The following is a 20,255-nucleotide window of genomic DNA, read 5'->3' on the forward strand; positions in this document are numbered from 1 at the left end:
CGTGCGGACGCTTCCGGGGCCACCCTTGGTGTTGCGTAGGTGGAGCTGGCTTCCTCCCGCGCCGAGGTGCTCCTTCTTCATTAGAGGGTTGATGAGGCTGAGGTCGTTGCGCGGCGGAACGAGGACGAGATACGTCAGACGGACCCTGGAGCACATGCATGGCCCCATGCTTCGCGCGCTCCGGGGAAGGGATAACGCGGCCTTGGGCAACATCTGTGAGGCGGCCGTTGGGGAGCCCCATGCTGTTAACTACGCCGGCAACCTTCAGTTCTTCACTGATGTGGTGACGCAACTAGAGACTCGGTCGGGCAGGGCCGACAGGCTGGTGGAGGAGAGGAGTCGTGCCTTGCTTGGACGTGCTTTCTCTCGCGTCTTCAGTTATCTTCAGGATAGAGACCCCCACTTTGACTTCGACGCCGCCATCGCACCGGTACCCGTGGCCATCTGGGGTGGTCTGGCGCATTGGGTGGGGACAACGTGGACGCCCTTGTTAGGGCCTTCGCCACCGACGATGATGGCATGGTCATGGCTGCTGATGAGGGTGGTGTGGTGAATGATCCGGATGCTGATGACGGCGACGTAGCGGATGATGGCGAGGCCAGCGACGCCAGTGATGACTCCGGAGGTGCCCCTGAAGATGCATTGGGAGATTTATCCAATTGATCGCACGTCATTCCTGCGGTTTACCCTGCGCAGAGAGAGTTTGGGCTTGGCCCTGAAGGTCGTAAGGGCATTTTGGGAGGGGGAGCCCCTCGTGTAAAAACTTGCAGTTAGTGTATTTGTAGCCATGATGTTGCATGCATGCTTATGCCGAGCGATTGGCCTCATGATGAGTCAGTTGACTTGTTTACCTTTGACCTGCGTGGGTCCTGAGCGAGCCCACTGATCCTGTGATGAGAACCTCCTGAGATGACGTAGTGACAGCAGTCCGGGCTGCGTACATGCCTGGCCCGGCCCGACTCGCAAGGGGCTCGCGAGGGGAGGCAGCTGATGCTAGCTTTGGACGCAAAGCCGAAACCAGAATGCGAGAGATTGCTCAAACGAGACTAAACACCCCATCCCCGAACACATGCAACTCTCGAGCTCAAATCCAACTTAAATTCAAACCAGGGAAATTGACAACCAAGAGAAAGGCAAAAAAGCAGAAAGGCCGCGTCCGGCACCTAGTCTAGTCTTCGACGTCTTCTCACCAGCGCGGAGCTAAGTGCTACCACTGGGCGTGGGCGGGAGCCCCGAGGCCCGAGGGCGGCTCTCCGGAGACTCCGGGGCGTGTACAACCCCACTCATTATTACGTGAGAGTGTCACAGGGCGGCAAGCTTCACAGGAACTGGGCCTTCTTCACAGGTACCGGCCTTGCTTCATATCGCTAGATGAGGGCCCTGCCTTGCGCCACACGCTATTGCCATCGACGACGGCCGGAGACCGAGGATGCCGCCGATGGGATAGAGCGGTCGCCAGCGGTTCCCCGGACGACCACGGGTCCTTTACTGGGGGCAGGCCCTAGGGAACCTCCCCGGCAGAGGGCCTACCTCCTGAGGACTCCTTGCTCCGAGCGCCGCGGGGGTGAGGCCGGATCTCGGCCCCTCTCCGGCAGCCCCCAGTACCCTCCTCCTGAGGGGTAGGAAACTGCCGGATTGGGGCAGCCATCTGCCGCGGCGATCTGTACCTCCTGTGACCCATGGTTAGTGTAAGCTTGCTCCTGAGGAATTAGCGGTACCCGATAGTCGCTGCCACCAGCGCGGTCGTTGAGGCTCTCCTGGGGTTCCCGAAAGAGCTCAGCTTCCGGCGTCTCTTCCCCCCAGCCTGGGCCAAGGAACGAGCCATGGTCTTCTTCCAGCGCGCGCCCTTGATCTACCATGTGGGGCACGTAGGCTTCCGGGGATGCCGCCCCGAATGCCTCGTCGTAGTGCCCCACGTGCCACACAGTCCTGCTCGAAGTGCTGGCTTGGGGGTGGTAGCGTGGTGGCCCTCCGGAGACGTGGGCTGTAGTGAATGCCCCTTCGCTGATTGGAGGCGGAGCCGGTACTGCCGGTCGCCCGGCGTTGACAGCCAGGCTAGCGCTGGGGAGGCCTTGGGATCTCCTTGGAGCTGCGCGGGCGCGTATGGGGCCTCCGTGCGGTCTGCCCTGGACCTGGGGCGGCAGCTGGGCGCAGAAGGGATGAGCTCCCGAGGCGGCGGAGCCCAGGAGCTTTGCCACCCGCTCCAGTAGCATGTCGTGGCCGCCCTCCAGCAGCCTGCATCGTAGTAGTTCTCGGGCCACCGTGAGCACGGCCCTTGAGTTCGCCTGCTCCCGTCGGGTGTACGGCGTTGTGGCTATGGCGTGGCTTGAAGCCCTTGCTGCTGACCGCACCTGCCGCGGCGTGAGAGCTCGTGACGCCTGGCTGCGTCGCCCGTGGCCTGTAGCGCCCTGCGGACCGCGGGCTGCCTGGGGCACAAGCTTGAGGTCGCCCTGGGCGGGCGGCTCGGCACGGGCAGGCCAGGCCGCCCAGGGGTCGGGGTTGCCCGTTGGGTCGCCGGACATGATGATGATGATGCGACGGAACGCGAGGCGGCAGAAGAAAGATTCCGGCGCACCCCTACCTGGCGCACCAAATGTCGGATTTCGGGTTTCGGCAGACCCTTAAGGTTCAAACTCTGGGGTGTGCGCGGAGATCACTCCCCCTACCGGCTCACGTCTCGTCGCCTCGCAAAGGATCTAGGCTACACGAAGAAAAACACAAGGGATGCAAGGTTTATACTAGTTCGGGCCACCATTGTGGTGTAATACCCTACTATAGTTTGTGGCGTGGTGGATTGCCTCGGGGGCTGATGATGAACAATACAAGGGAAGAACTGCCTCGCAAGGGGAGGGGTTCTTATGTTGTGGTTCTGGCTAAGGTTCGATTGGTCAACCCCCTGCGTTGAGAGTGGCTAGTCCTATTTATAGAGCGATGTCTTGGTCCTCTTCCCAAATATTGAGTGGGAAGGGCGCCAACAATTGGCCATTTTGAAGGGGAACATCTAGTACACTTATCCTGACTAAAGTTGGTCCTCGCCTACCAAAGGCTCTGCTGATGACGCCGGCTTGGGCTCCACGATGACTTCCATCCTGCCGTTCTGCTGGTCTTGGTCTTGTTGCACCGAAATGGTTGCCTTTGCTTGATACCCTTGCCTGCGCTTGCCCACATTTCACCAAAGAGGAAACAAGGACACTGCGCAGGCCGGCGCCCGCCTGGCTTCGGTCGTCATGGCTTGCATCACGGGCACCTCGTGAGGTACCCCGCCTTGATCTCTCCGCCTCCTCGCGAGCCAGCCTGACGAGGCTGCGCTTGAGGAAGCTTCCTGTCGTCCGCCCCGCGAGGGTCTTGAGCTTGTGTTGACGAAGGTTGGCCGTACTGGGCCACTCCTTGAGCCACGCTGCAGGCCGCAGGCAGGCAAGTCTGTGTACCCCCGTTCCTAGAACACCGACAGTATCACTATGATCGAGATTCAATAAGAATAGACCATTCACTAAGGGTGCATGACCATAAAACATATTACTCATATAAATAGAACAACCATTATTCTCCGATTTAAATGAATAACTATCTCACAATAAACAAGATCCAGATATAATGTTCATGCTCAACACTGGCACCAAATAACAATTATTGATGTCTAAAACTAATCCTTAAGGTAGATGTAGAGGTTGCGTGACGGTGATCACATCGACCTTGGAACCATTCCCGAAGCACATCGTCACCTCGTCCTTAGCCAATCTTCGTTTATTCCACAGCTCCTGTTTCGAGTTACAAATATGAGCAACCAAACCAGTATCAAATGCTCAGGCGCTACTACGGGCATTAGTAAGGTGCACATCAATAACATGTATATCAAATATACCTTTGTTTACTTTTCCATCCTTCCTATCCGCCAAGTATTTGGTGTAGTTTCGCTTCCAGTGACCATTTCCTTTGTAGTAGAAGCACTCAGTTTCAGGCTTGGGTCCAACTTTGGGCTTCTTCACGCGAGCGGCAACTTGCTTGACATTCTTCTTGAAGTTCCCTTTCTTTCTGTCGGATGTTGGGTTCCGGCAGACCCTTAAGGTTTGAACTCTGGGGTGCGCACAAAGATCTTCCCCCTACCGATCCGCGTCCGATCGCCTCGTGAGAATCTAAGCCTAAACGATGAACAACACAAGGGACACGAGATTTATACTGTTTTGGGCCACCATTGTGGTGTAATACCCTACTCCAGTGTGTGGTGTGGTGGATTGCCTCAGGGGCTGATGAAGAATAGTACAAGAGAAGAACAACCTCGCGAGAGGTGTTCTTGAGCTGGTGCGATGAACTGCTTGGGTGAGTTCGATCGCCTCTTGAATGCTGACCCAATGCCTCCTACTGTGGTGGCTAGTCCTATTTATAGAGGCCTTTGTCCTCTTCCCAAATATTGAGCGGGAAGGGCACCAACAACGGTCATTTTGAAGGGGAATATCTAGTACAAGTTATCCTAACGAAAGTTGGTCTTCGGCTGCCAAAGGCACTGGCGATGACACTGTCTTGGGCTCCACGGTGACCTCCATCCTGCCGCTCTGCTAGTCTTGGTCTCATTACACTGAAACAACAACCTTTGCTTGATGCATCGGTACTCGACGCCTGTGCTTGCCCCCTTTGCACCAAAGAGGAAACAAGGACACTACGCAGGCCGGCGCCCGCCTGGCCTCGATCGTCATGGCTGGTGTCACAAGCACCTCGCGAGGTACCCTGCCTTGATCTCTCCGCCTCCTCGAGAGCCTGCCTGGCGAGGCCAATCCCGAAGAAGTCTTGTGTCCTACGCCGCGCGAGGCTTGGCCCCTCGCAAGGGTCTTGAGTCTTGTGCTGATGAAGATGGGCCGTATTGGGCCACCACTTGTGCTACACCGCAAGCCGTAGGCAGGCAAGTCTGGGGACCCCCATTCCCAGAACACCGACAGTAGCCCCCGGGCCCAAGGCGCGCTCGGACTTGGCTTAGCAGAGAAGCAAAGGGGCAAGTGCGGCGCGCCGCGGGCCCCATCAGCCTGCGGCCTTGGGCGCCACGTGGCGGTTGATTGGACGTGGGCATCTCTGCTTCCCCACGCTGCCTCGGCAACTGCTTGACTGACAAAAGGCTGGCCCAGGGTTAGCCTTACCTTCATTACTCTCGTCCTCCTTGATCCAGATCCCCTTTCTTGCTCTTCCCCTCCTACCTCCAAAATCTCCAGATTCGCCGCATTGTTTCTCCTCCGGCAAAAGATGGCTCCACGCAAGACCCCGGTTGGGGCTGCATCGGCCTGGTACTCGCCGGCCCTGGTCTCTCCCAATGTGACGGAGCAGAATCTCGCCCTCACGCGCCAGATGGCAGCATCGCAGATCAACGAGATGGGGGAGACTGCGCTCCGGCTTGGCTCCGCCCAGCCGGAGGACAAGGGGAGCACCTTCTACCCCTTCTTCATGAGCGTCGTTATCGCTGGTTTGGTCCCTCCTTTCTCCGAGTTCTTCATTGTCATCCTTCGCCAGTATCAGTTGCATGCCCTGCATATCCATCCCAGCTCCATCCTCCTCCTGTCGATCTTCGCCTACTATTATGAGGCGCACGTCGGGGTGGTGCCCTCCGTGGCCTTGCTGCGCCACTTCTTCTCCCTTCGGGTCTCCGGCAGCAATATCTCGGCGTGCGTGAGCTTTGTCGCGTACTCCAAGTCCAATGCCATCTCGAAGGCCGGGAAGAGGGCCGAAGCCTTCCGGAGCAAGTGGGTCATGGTGGACGCCAGGTGCCACAACCCCTTGCTGGAGGTGCCCACAAAGCAGCCTGAGGCTGTTGAGGTGTGCTCCCGCGCGAAGCTTGATGATCGGCGGGTGAAGCTGGCCCAATATGTGACCCTATCCAAAAGGAACTCGAAGGTCCCACCAAGGATAGACCCGCATATTGAAACGCTTTTGCAAGGTGGATATCATTACATCAACATTACATAATAGATGGGGATACATACAAAAGGCATACAATGCCACACGAATTCAACATCACAATACATAAGAGCATCATCCGACTACGGATGAAACACAAACAGAAACTCAAACGACATCTACCCTACTAGCCCAGGCTGCCGACCTGGAACCTATCCCTTGATCAAAGAAGAAGCAGAAGAAGAACTCCTATACAAGCAAACATCACTCTCGCGTCATGATCGTCGCATAACCTGTACCTACAACTGTTGTTGTAGTAATCTGTGAGCCACGAGGACTCAACAATCCCATTACCATGGGTATCAAGACTAGCAAAGCTTAAAGGGAAAGGAAGGGGTAAAGTGGTGAGGCTGCAGCAGCGACTAAGCATGATATGGTGGCTAACATACGCAAATAAGAGCGAGAAGAGAGCAAGCGGAAGGTCGTCAACTAGTAATGATCAAGAGGTGATCCTGAACTCCTACTTACGTCAAACATAACCCAGAAACCGTGTTCACTTCCCGGACTCCGCCGAAAAGAGACTATCACGGCTACACACGCAGTTGATGCGTTTTAATTCGGATCTAGTGTCAAGTTATCTACAACCGGACATTAACAAATTCTCATCTGCCTATAACCGCAGGCACGGATTTCAAAAGATTATACCCTGCAGGGGTGTCCCAACTTAGCCCATGATAAGCTCTCGCGATCAACGAAGGATATACCTTCTCCCAGGAAGACCCGATCAGACTCGGAATCCCGGTTTACAATACATTTCGACAATGGTTAAACAAGACCAGCAAAGCCGCCCGATGCGCCGACAATCCCGATAGGAGCTGCACATATCTTGTTCTCAGGGCAACACCGGATGAGACATCCTACGAGTAAAACCATACCTCGAGTTTCCCCGAGGGGGCCCCGCAGTCTAGTCGGTTCGGACCAACACTTAGACAAGCACTGGCCCGAGGGGGGGGGCTAAAATAAAGATGAACCTTGGGTTGGCTGACCCAAGGGAAAGGTATAGGTGGTGGTGAGGCAAATGGTAAAACCAAGGTTGGGCCTTGCTGTAGGTGTTTTATTCAAACCGAACTATCAAGGGGGTCCCATAAATCACCCAACCACATAAGGAACACAAAATCCGGGAACATAACACCGGTATGACGGAAACTAGGGCGGCAAGAGTGGAACAAAACACCAGGCAAAAGGCCGAGTCTTCCACCCTTTACCAAGTATATAGATGCATTAATAATATAAGAGATATTGTGATATCCCAAACATAATCCTGTCCACCATGGAGCAATCTTCAACTTCACCTGCAACTAGCAACGCTATAAGAGGGCTGAGCAAAGCGGTAACATAGCCAAGCAACGGTTTGCATAGGAAAGGTGTCAAAATTTAGAGGTTCATGGCAATTTGGGAGGCTTGATGAGCAAAAGATAGGTAACGCAGCATAGCGATAGAACGAAGCAACTAGCATAGCAATGATAGTAGTGAGATCCAGGGTAGCGTTCATCTTGCCTAAAATACCGCTAGGAAGAAGAACGAGTCCATGAAAAAGATGAACGGATGAAGCCGAACCAAGCGTAGACGAACGAGTCCTCACGATCGCAATGAAACGGGAACTATCAAGAAGAAGCACACAACAAGGTAAACACACCACACATGAACAAGGCATGATGAACAAACAAGCATGATGTATTACAAAGCTACATGAGGCTATTCATGGCAAGAGATGATGCAAATAAGAGCAACACATCAAAGCAAGGATAAATGAGGCCGGGAACAACATATAACAATTCCGGTAAGTCCTCATATGCAAATTTCGAAGTTGGTCCAGATCTGAACAAACCTGAGGTTCAAGTTATTAAACAGCAAGTTAAGATGCACCAAGATGATCTACACAAGATTCTAGTCAAGTTACATATAAAGTTCATTTAATTCGGAGCTACGGCCTAGAAGATATGAGCAAAAGAAGTTAAACATGGCATTGATGCGAAATGCACCCAAACATCAAGCAAACACCTCAAAACAAGGATGCAACATGATAATATGAAGCTACACACAAAAACAAGCAAGTTTCATATAGAGCACACTCAAAACGGAGCAACGGTTCAACACATGCACACTATACAAGTTTAAAGGACAAGCTGTCCAAAACAGCAACTAGGCATATTGCAAGCGTCAAAACAACATACTAAAGCATCTCAACATGAGAACAAAAGGCATGGACTTGATGTACAGGTAATGCATTACAAAACATGAACACTGAGCTATCTCCAGAGATCACTAGAACATGCTCAAACACACATGGCAAGATTGCAAATAATAACAGTTCAGACTTTGCAGAAAATAACATCAGGTTGCAATGTTCAGAGCTATCAAACATGTTACAGGAAATTATCATGGCAAACAAAGGCATGGCATGAATCTACTAATTGCATAGATCAAAAGTCCTTTACTGACCATGAGCCAAAAAGGATCAGAAAATATGATGGCACCCATGTAAACATGGCAAGTTATAATACATATTCATACATGGCAGGAACAGAATTATGAAGGCATGTTGGTGACCTTGTACCACTCACCACAGAGCAATAAATGGCATGGCAAGGCAACCAACAGTAAGAAGGCATGTTTATGAAGCTAAGCATGGCAATAGCAAGTTCATAGGGTGCATGGATCACTAGGAAAACACATGGCAACAACTGAACTTATTGTTAACAGGCTGACAACAACATTATTTAGCAACTTTGGAGCAAGATATGAACAAGCTACAGCAAGATATAATTGCAACCAGGGGCATGAATGGATATAGAATGACATGTAGAACAAAACACCCTTAGTGAACATCTCCAGATTATGCATAGAATGACTAGTAGCAGCAGGTTTACATAGCATGACGAAATAACAGAGTCAGCCTAGCAAAAGGGTAACAGCAAGTACCCTACTTAACAAGCTCGATTCACTCACCACAAGGCATTGCATGACAAGATAAGCATAGCATCAGAAAGAAGACATGTTTATGAAGCCAACTAAGGCAAGAACAAGTTCATAGCATGCAAGGATCAACTACAACAACCTTGGCAAAATTGAATAACATGTAAACAATCTGCCAGGAAACATTTTGTAGAAAAAGTAGAGCACGCAAATGACATGCTAGACTACTCCATAATTGCAACCAAGGGCAGGGATGGATAGAGCATAACCATATATTCAAATCATCCTTACTGAAGTATCTCAAAATATGCATGGATCTCTCTGTAGCATCAAGTTTACATGGCATCAAAATAACAGCAGAACAGGGACTAAAATCAGCAACATCACGATGCCTAGTTTGCATGCTTGTGCTAGTCACCACATTGATCACAAAAATACATGGTAAGCACCTCTGTAAAGAATACATGGCATAGTTCAAAACACATGTAGACATCAACCTCATAGGATGCACACATCAAACATAGCAAAAATGACAAATGAGCACGTTCTGTTAACAGACAGCAGACAACATCATGAAGCACTCCTGCAACGAAGATTCAGGCGTCAAGATGGACTCAAATGAACATGATGCAATGGAATGAAATGATGTACTCGTTGAGGCGAACAATTTGACATATTACACGCACGAAACGGAGCTACGGATGCAGAGATATGATGCGATGAACATGGCATGATAATGTCAAAATAATCAGGGACATGGAGGATTCCGGGGTCAACCTCATCTTTTCAGATCTGGATCGATAGCGCGGATGACGAGGACGGCCAGGTTCGCCGGAGCATAGGATGGGGAGGCGGCCGGCGGGGCGGAGAGGAGCTGGCCTGGCAGGATCCGGCCGGATCTGGCGCGGAGGCGGGGAAGGGCGACGAGGGCGGCCGGACGCGGAGGGCGGCGGGCGGCGCCGGAGCCAGGGGCCGGCGAGGAGGAGGCGGGGATGAGGCGGCTTGGGGGCACCGGGAGGCAGCGACGCCATAGCCCAGCGGCGGGGCGAAGGCGGCCGAGGGGCGCGGGAGGCGCCGGCGGCGGGTCCGGTGAGGCCCGGGTGCCCGCGGGAGGCGGCGCGGCGAACTCTGGCGGCGGGAACGGCGAGCGTCGGCGGGGGCGGCTCGGGCGCGGGCGACGCGAGGCGCGGCCCGGTCGGGCCCCGGGGTGGGCCGCTGGTGGGCCGAGCGGGCCTAGCGGAGGGGAGGAGAGAGAGGAGACCGGCGGGATGACATGGCAGCTCTTGGTTCGCCGGTGAACGGCGGATGGACGGACATGTCCGGTGCGCGAAGAGGGGAAAAAAGCTAGGGTTAGGGGGATTCATCCGCGAATTTCGGGGGGAGGGGCATATTTATAGTTTCTGGGAGCTAGGAGAGTCCAAATGAGGAGCGGTTTTCGCCCACACGATCGTGATCGAACAACCGAGAGCATGGAGGGGAGTTAGATGGGTTTTGGGCCACTTTGGAGGGGTGTTGGTCTGCAAAGAGAAAGGGGGGTTTCGGGCTGAGCGGTTAACCGTTGGAGCATCAAACGAACTCCAAATGGCACGAAACTTGACAGGCGGTCTACAGGTGCTATACCAAGGCCGCTTGGCAAACCTCGGGCCATTTCGAGAAAGTTTAACACCCGCACATGAAACAAGGCCTGAGAGGGGGCGACGGGCGCGCGCGAATGGTCCGGACTCCGAACGGACAACGGAGAGAATCGGGAGAACCCGAACGGATGCAAGTTTTGAAAAACATGCAGATGAAATGTAGATGATGACATGGCAAGATGCAACACACAAGCAAATGACATGGCAACGACGACGAATAACTAGCAGACACCTGGCGCATCGAATCCGGGGCATTACAACACTCCTCCACTAACAAGAGATCTCATCCCAAGATCTTAGGACCAAGACGGAAGGGAAAAGGGATGAGGAAAACAAGCACTGAAAAGAAGAAGCAAAGGATCGAGAGCACTCGAGAAGAAGAGAGGAACGACGAGAATGACGAGAATCAAATGCTCATGGAATCAGATAGACTATGAAAGCACTCGGGTTAGAACGAGATAAGAAACGAATAAGGCTGAAAAGGATTTAGGCAGCACTCCGGTTGAAACATGGAGGAATAGAACACGAGCTTGAGAGGATGGAATGATACTTGATGAAGACATGACACAAAATCTCCGGAAAGAATTGAAAGAGAATTGAATGAAAAGAATTTAGAAGGAAGGATTGAACGAGTTGTTGAGAAAATCAACAACGAAAAGAATAAGCTTGCTATGGTGTTATCGGTAACATCTCAAGATCATAAGGTGATAACCTGCCACAACCAGAAATGATTGGATAGCTGAGAATAATGAAGAAATGCAAAACTCCACTTCAAAAGAATATGGAGAATTAATTACACTTCAAGATGCGAGAAGAAAAGATACTTGAACTCCGCCAACAAGAATCTTGATGAAATCTTGAAAGAATGAATTAAATCAAGAAGAACCACCTTGAAGAACTCCGGTAACAAAAGGATGATGAGATAGAATGAAGGAAGACAGAATAAGATGAGCCTTGCGATGATTTAGATGTAGGTTTCGACGAAATGACCGAGGAAAATTGAACTCCGGAAAAAAGAAAAGATGAAAAACACTTGGAATCAAGAATTTATTCCTCAAGAACAAACTCCGAAGGAAGGGATTACTCACTTGGATGAAATAAGAATAAGATTTATTGTATACTTATCCTTAATCAAATTAAAATTGATGACAAGCAACGGATTTTTGCATATTACTTATTCTTCTTGAAAAAGGATAGAGAAGGGATATCACAAAACTTGAGAAGGTCTTCATGAACAACCGGTAGGATTGAAAGAACGAATGGATTGAAATGATAATCAAAGAAAAAGAATCTTGAACGAACCATCATAAGAATTTGGAAATGACTGATGAAAGAGAATGAATCACCGGGAAGAATTAGAAGAACCAATAAGCTAGAGGGGATTTAGATGCAAAAGAACAAAGAGATCATGAGCTGATTAAAGAACACTTGAACGAAGCACCGGGATAAATGGATAACGGTAGCTGAAATCTGAGGACGAAGAATTCTTCTGAAACGATGGCCTCCGGTGAAAAGAAATGGGAAAAGAACTTCTGACATACTCCGGATGGGTAAGAAAAGGAATATCTGACAAATAGAATAATTCGATAGGATAACAAGAAGCTAGAACCGCGAATCTTCGAGAGAACGGACAAGATTTAAAGGAAAACTCTTCTGCGATCGACGAGAAACACCAACGAAATACTGAGATACTCCGGTAGAATGGAAAGCGAGGAGGTTGGGCCAACAATGAAATGATTTGAAATCGATCTTGGGAAAGGCATCTGACTGATGAAATTCATACTTACGTCACACTTTGAAAAGAATTTGAGAATAACTCCGGGAAATTAGAAGAGTCAGGTAAGATCCTGGGAAAAGACCTGTGGGTTAGGGCCCACTAAAGAAAGCATTGTTGGAAAGGATTGTTGAACAGATAGATGATGCACTGGAACAATTGAAATATTTGAATGAGGTGACAACCTCGAATTAATTGGAACACCGACGAATCTCCTGAGAAGTCTTGAACACTCCGGAAGGATAAACTGGCGAGAGGCAAACAAACAAGGAGAACACTTGATCCAGGGAAAAGAATGTAATCACTACCGAAAATGGAATTGAAACCACCGGAGAAGAAAAGAGAATAAGAATGTCCACCGAGACGAGAATTCACCGATTGAAATGATTGAGGGAAGAATGAAAACCTCCGTACGAATAAAAATTGATGCTCGAAAGAGACTGAGGCTCCAGGAAGAAGAGGGTGGGAGGGCGGGAAAGCAAAGACAACTTGGAAGGGGAAACCGAGGAATATCTTGAAGAGAAAACACCGGTTGAAATCATTGAGGAGAGAGAGCAAAAACTTCGCACGAGTAGGATGGATACTCAATTACGGACTCCGGCTTCGAGAAGAAAATGGTGGGCGGGTGGGAAATAAAACAACTAAGGATTGAACTCAAAGATGAAGAGGCTCGAGTCAACTTGACGAGAAATGCACCTGATAAAAAGAGCTGAGGAACAACTACCGAAAAACCAACTGTGTGATCCTAAAGAAAGTTTGAAAGGGAAGAGGAGTAATTCAAAACACCTACGTCAAGAATCCTTACCAGAGCGATGAAGGGGCTGAGGAGTAAAAAGAATTCCTACTCTCCGATATAACTAGACTCCGAAAACAGTTTTTTTTCTAGACTCGACAACGGCCAAACTACACGATCAATCAAGGGGGCTCCTAGGGTCGGTCGAGGCTCTGATACCAACTTGTCACGCCCAATATGCGACCCTATCCAAAAGGAACTCGAAGGTCCCACCAAGGATAGACCTGCATATTGAAACGCTTTTGCAAGGTGGATATCATTACATCAACATTACACAATAGATGGGGATACATACAAAAGGCATACAATGCCACACGAATTCAACATCACAATACATAAGAGCATCATCCGACTACGGATGAAACACAAACAGAAACTCAAACAACATCCACCCTGCTAGCCCAGGCTGCCGACCTAGAACCTATCCCCTGATCGAAGAAGAAGGAGAAGAAGAACTCCAATACAAGCAAACATCGCTCTCACGTCATGATCGTCGCATAACCTGTACCTGCAACTGTTGTTGTAGTAATCTGTGAGCCACAAGGACTCAGCAATCCCATTACCATGGGTATCAAGACTAGCAAAGCTTAAAGGGAAAGGAAGGGGTAAAGTGGTCAGGCTGCAGCAGCGGCTAAGCATGATATGGTGGCTAACATATGCAAATAAGAGCGAGAAGAGAGCAAGCGGAACGGTCATCAACTAGTAATGATAAAGAAGTGATCCTGAACTCCTACTTACGTCAAACATAACCCAGAAACCGTGTTCACTTCTCGGACTCCGCCGAAAAGAGACCATCATGGCTACACACGCAGTTGATGCGTTTTAATTCGGATCTGGTGTCAAGTTATCTACAACCGGACATTAACAAATTCCCATCTGCCTATAACCGTAGGCACGGCTTTCGAAAGATTATACCCTGTAGGGGTGTCCCAACTTAGCCCATGATAAGCTCTCGCGATCAACGAAGGATATACCTTCTCCCAGGAAGACCCGATCAGACTCGGAATCCCGGTTTATAATACATTTCGACAATGGTAAAACAAGACCAGCAAAGCCGCCCGATGCGCCGACAATCCCGATAGGAGCTGCACATATCTCGTTCTCAAGGCAACACCGGATAAGACATCCTACGAGTAAAACCAGACCTCGAGTTGACCCGAGGGGGCCCCACAGTCTACTCGGTTTGGACCAACACTTAGACAAGCACTGGCTCGGGGGGGCTAAAATAAAGATGAACCATGGGTTGGCCGACCCAAGGGAAAGGTATAGGTGGTGGTGAGGCAAATGGTAAAACCAAGGTTGGGCCTTGCTGGAGGAGTTTTATTCAAAGCAAACTGTCAAGGGGGTCCCATAAATCACCGAACCGCGTAAGGAACGCAAAATCCGGGAACATAACACCGGTATGACGGAAACTAGGGCGGCAAGAGTGGAACAAAACACCAGGCAAAAGGCCGAGTCTTCCAACCTTTACCAGGTATATAGATGCATTAATAATATAAGAGATATTGTGATATCGCAAACATAATCCTGTCCACCATGGAGCAATCTTCAACTTCACCTTCAACTAGCAACGCTATAAGAGGGCTGAGCAAAGCGGTAACATTGCCAAGCAACGGTTTGCATAGGAAAGGTGTCAAAGGTTAGAGGTTCATGGCAATTTGGGAGGCTTGATGAGCAAAAGATAGGTAACGCAGCATAGCGATAGAACGAAGCAACTAGCATAGCAATGATAGTAGTGAGATCCAGGGTAGTGGTCATATTGCCTGAAATCCCGCTAGGAAGAAGAATGATTCCATGAAGAAGATGACCGGATGAAGCCGAACCAAGCGTAGACGAACGAGTCCTCACGATCGCAACAAAACGGGAACTATCGAGAAGAAGCACACAACCAGGTAAACACCACACACATGAACAAGGCATGATGCACAAACAAGCATGATGTATGACAAAGCTACATGAGGCTACTCATGGCAAGTGATGATGCAAACAAGAGCAACACATCAAAGCAAGTTTAAATGAGGCCGGGAACAACATATAACAATTCCGGTAAGTCCTCATATGCAAATTTCTAAGTTGGTCCAGATCTGAACAAACCTTAGGTTCAAGTTGTTAAACATCAAGTTAAGATGCACCAAGATGATCTACACGAGATTCTAGTCAAGTTACATATAAAGTTCATTTAATTCGGAGCTACGGCCTAGAAGATATGAGCAAAAAAGTTAAACATGGCATTGATGCGAAATGCACCCAAACATCAAGCAAACACCTCAAAACAAGGATGCAACATGATAATATGAAGCTACACACAGAAACAAGCAAGTTTCATATAGAGCACACTCAAAACGGAGCAACAGTTCAACACATGCACACTATACAAGTTTAAAGGACAAGCTGTCCAAAACAGCAACTAGGCATATTGCAAGCGTCAAAAGAAAAATACTACAGCATCTCAACATGAGAACAAAAGGCATGGACATGATGTATAGGTAATGCATTACAAAACATGAACACTTAGCTATCTCCAGAGATCATTAGAACATGTTCAAACACACATGGCAAGATTGCAAATAATAACAGTTCAGACTTTGCAGAAAATAACATCAGGTTGCAATGTTCAGAGCTATCAAACGATATGTTACAGGAACTTATCATGGCAAACAAAGGCATGGCATGAATCTACTAATTGCATAGATCAAAAGTCCTTTACTGACCATGAGCCAAAAAGCATCAAAAAATATGATGGCACCCATGTAAACATGGCAAGTTATAATACAGACTCATACATGGCAGGAACAGAATTATGAAGGCATGTTGGTGAGCTTGTACCACTCACCACAGAGCAATAAATGGCATGGCAAGGCAACCAACAGTAAGAAGGCATGTTTATGAAGCTAAGCATGGCAATAGCAAGTTCATAGGGTGCATGGATCACTAGGAAAACACATGGCAACAACTGAACTTAATGTTAACAGGCTGACAACAACATTATTTAGCAACTTTGGAGCAAGATATGAACAAGCTACAGCAAGATATAATTGCAACCAGGGGCATGAATGGATATAGAATGACATGTAGAACAAAACACCCTTAGTGAACATCTCCAGATTATGCATAGAATGACTAGTAGCAGCAGGTTTACATAGCATGACGAAATAACAGAGTCAGCCTAGCAAAAGGGTAACAGCAAGTACCCTACTTAACAAGCTCGATTCACTCACCACAAGGCATTGCATGACAAGATAAGCATAGCATCAGAAAGAAGACATGTTTATGAAGCCAACTAAGGCAAGAACAAGTTCATAGCATGCAAGGATCAACTACAACAACCTTGGCAAAATTGAATAACATGTAAACAATCTGCCAGGAAACATTTTGTAGAAAAAGTAGAGCACGCAAATGACATGCTAGACTACTCCATAATTGCAACCAAGGGCAGGGATGGATAGAGCATAACCATATATTCAAATCATCCTTACTGAAGTATCTCAAAATATGCATGGATCTCTCTGTAGCATCAAGTTTACATGGCATCAAAATAACAGCAGAACAGGGACTAAAATCAGCAACATCACGATGCCTAGTTTGCATGCTTGTGCTAGTCACCACATTGATCACAAAAATACATGGTAAGCACCTCTGTAAAGAATACATGGCATAGTTCAAAACACATGTAGACATCAACCTCATAGGATGCACACATCAAACATAGCAAAAATGACAAATGAGCACGTTCTGTTAACAGACAGCAGACAACATCATGAAGCACTCCTGCAACGAAGATTCAGGCGTCAAGATGGACTCAAATGAACATGATGCAATGGAATGAAATGATGTACTCGTTGAGGCGAACAATTTGACATATTACACGCACGAAACGGAGCTACGGATGCAGAGATATGATGCGATGAACATGGCATGATAATGTCAAAATAATCAGGGACTTGGAGGATTCCGGGGTCAACCTCATCTTTTCAGATCTGGATCGATGGTGCGGATGACGAGGACGGCCAGGTTCGCCGGAGCATAGGATGGGGAGGCGGCTGGCGGGGCGGAGAGGAGCTGGCCCGGCCGGATCCGGCGCGGCGGCGGCGGAAGGCGACGAGGGCGACGAGGTCGGCCGGACGCGGAGGGCGGCGGGCGGCGCCGGAGCCAGGGGCCGGCGAGGAGGAGGCGGGGTCGAGGTGGCTCGGGGGCGCCGGGAGGTGGCGACGCCATAGCCCAGCGGCGGGGCGGAGGCGGCCGAGGGGCGCGGGAGGCACCCGGCGGGCGACGGCGGGGCACGCCGGCGGGGCGCGGTGGCGAGCACTCGAGGCAGCGCGGCGGCGGGTCCCGCGAGGCCCGGGTGCCCGCAGGAGGCGGCGCGGCAAACTCCGGCGGCGGGAACGTTAATCGACGGCGGGGGCGGCGCGAGGCGCGGCCCTGTCGTGCCCCGGGGCGGGCCGCGGGTGGGCCGAGCGGGCCCGGCGGCGGGGAGGAGAGAGAGGAGACCGGGAGGATGACGTGGCAGCTCCTGGTTCGCCGTTGGCCGGCGGCTGGACATGTCCGGCGGCTGGACGGACATGTCCGGTGCGTGGAGAGGGGAAAAAGCTAGGGTTAGGGGGATTCATCCGCGAATTTCGAGGGGAGGGGCATATTTATAGTTTCTGGGAGCTAGGAGAGTCCAAATGAGGAGCGGTTTTCGCCCACACGATCGCGATCGAACGACCGAGAGCATGGAGGGGAGTTAGATGGGTTTTTGGCCACTTTGGAGGGGTGTTGGGCTGCAAAGAGAAAGGGGGTTTCGGGCTGAGCGGTTAACCGTTGGAGCATCAAACGAACTCCAAATGGAACGAAACTTGACAGGCGGTCTACCGGTGCTATACCAAGGCCGCTTGGCAAACCTTGGGCCATTCCGAGAAAGTTTAACACCCGCACATGAAACAAGGTCTGAGAGGGGGCGACGCGCGCGCGCGAATGGTCCGGACTTTGAACGAACAACGGAGAGAACCGGGAGAACCCGAACGGATGCAAGTTTTGAGAAACATGCAGATGAAATACAGATGATGACATGGCAAGATGAAACACGCAAGCAAATGACATGGCAACGACGGCGAATAACTGGCAGACACCTGGCGCATCGAATCCGGGGCGTTACAACACTCCTCCACTAACAAGAGATCTCGTCCCGAGATCTTAGGACTGAGACGGAAGGGAAAAGGGATGAAGAAAACAAGAACTCAAAAGAAGAAGCAAAGGATCGAGAGCACTCGAGAAGAAGAGAGGAACGACGAGAATGACGAGAATCAAATGCTCATGGAATCAGATAGACTATGAAAGTACTCTGGTTAGAACGAGATAAGAAACGAATAAGGCTGAAAAGGATTTAGGCAGCACTCCGGTTGAAACATGGAGGAATAGAACACGAGCTTGAGAGGATGGAATGATACTTGATGAAGACATGACACAAAATCTCCGGAAAGAATTGAAAGAGAATTGAATGAAAATAATTTAGAAGGAAGGATTGAACGGAGTTGTTGAGAAAATCAACAACGAAAAGAATAAGCTTGCTGTGGTCTTATCGGTAACATCTCAAGATCATAAGGTGATAACCTGCCACAACTGGAAATGATTGGATAGCTGAGAATAACGAAGCAATGCAAAACCCCGCCGTCTCCTCTGCCTCTTCCGTCGCCTTGGACCATGCTACCGACGAGCTGAGTCGGCTGCGGGAGGATCTCCGGAGCGCGGATCCTCGCCTGGTGGCCGGGCGCCTGGAGTTGGTCTCCAGCTGGGCTCTCTCTGACGCCTCCGTCCGAGCGGCGCTGAGCCAGGCTGTGACGGCTTCCGAGGAGGGAAAGCATGCCACCTCCTAGGCCATGGCCGCTCGCGACGCGGCATTGAAGGATGCTTCAACCGTCAAGGGCCGCTGCGAGACGCCAGAGGGCGAGCTGCAAGGGCTGCGTGATGAGCTCGCCAAGGAGATTCGTGACCGCCAGGTGAAGGAGGAGGAGATGAAGGCTCGGGAGGCTGCTGTCAAGGACCGCGACGCCGAACTCTCAGCCGACCGCGACCGGCTGAAGACGCTGGAGCAGGGGCTGAACACGGCGAGGGTCGAACTGGATGCTGAGGCGAAGGTCTTGGCCGAGGACCGCGCGGCCTTTGCGCGCTATGAGGAGAGGGCTCGCATCGTGCTGAAAACGCTCTACGACGGGGGCCTGGAGAAACCGCTGGCCGGAGCGAAGGAAGGCCACGCTAAGCTGGTTCCCTTCCTCGTCGAGGTGCTGGAGGAAGCCTTGATTGGCATCGGCCCCATGGTTGAAGTCGAGGCTCGCGTCCTTCCCTCCGCAGCGCTGACGCGGATCCTCAGCCACGTCTACCTCCGCAACCCCGACGCCAACCTCGACGACCTGCTGGAGCCCGTGGACGCCAAGCGCTCCGCCGCTGCTGCTGAAGCTGTCAAGGGTCGAGCGGAGGCCTTGCTGTCGAAGTTCCGTGCCTTCAACACCGCACCCAAGCGAGGCGCTGCCGGCTCCGCAGCTCTAGGAGGTGGGGCTGAGAAGCGCGACTCCACCACGAGCGGTGGCGCGGCCCGGGGGTGATCTTCTCGCGGCCTTTTTCCTGCTTTGATTCCTGCAACATGCACCATACCTTGTGGAGGCGTTTAAATTTGTGTCTGGTATTGTGAGAACAATCTACGGTCTGTAATATTTGCTTCTGGATTTGCTAGATTTTGCGATTTCCTTCCTATTTGCTTGTGTTCTACGTCGGCAGGGCCCGGCCCCGCGCATACCTCAGCAGCCATTAGCCCGGACCGGATCACCAGGACGGGACTAAGGAGTGAGGGGCTACGTGACAAGTTAGGCTCCTGAGTCGCGATGCTCAGGAGTCCCCCTTGACACGCAAACAACAAATAGGGAAGGGGTGAAAGAGAGGATTTGTCATTCTATGTCGGCAGGGCCCGGCCCCGCGCATACCTCAACCGCTGTTAGCCTTTCGGAACTAAGGAGTGAGGGGCTATGTGACCAGTTAGGCTCCTGAGTCACGATGCTCAGGAGTCCCCCTTGACGCTCAAACGGGTCTTCATACCTTGGCTCCGCTCGGGGAGGGGCGTGCTACGACCAGGTCCGAGGGACCTGGCTGGGTGGTGTGTGCTCGGGCGTGGCCCGAGCGCAACACCCATGCCCAGCCCCCTCGCACAGAGCTCCCGAGGGGAGGCGTTGTG

The sequence above is a fragment of the Triticum aestivum genome, chromosome 7B (genome assembly GCF_018294505.1).
Source record: "Triticum aestivum cultivar Chinese Spring chromosome 7B, IWGSC CS RefSeq v2.1, whole genome shotgun sequence".
NCBI lineage: Eukaryota > Viridiplantae > Streptophyta > Magnoliopsida > Poales > Poaceae > Triticum > Triticum aestivum.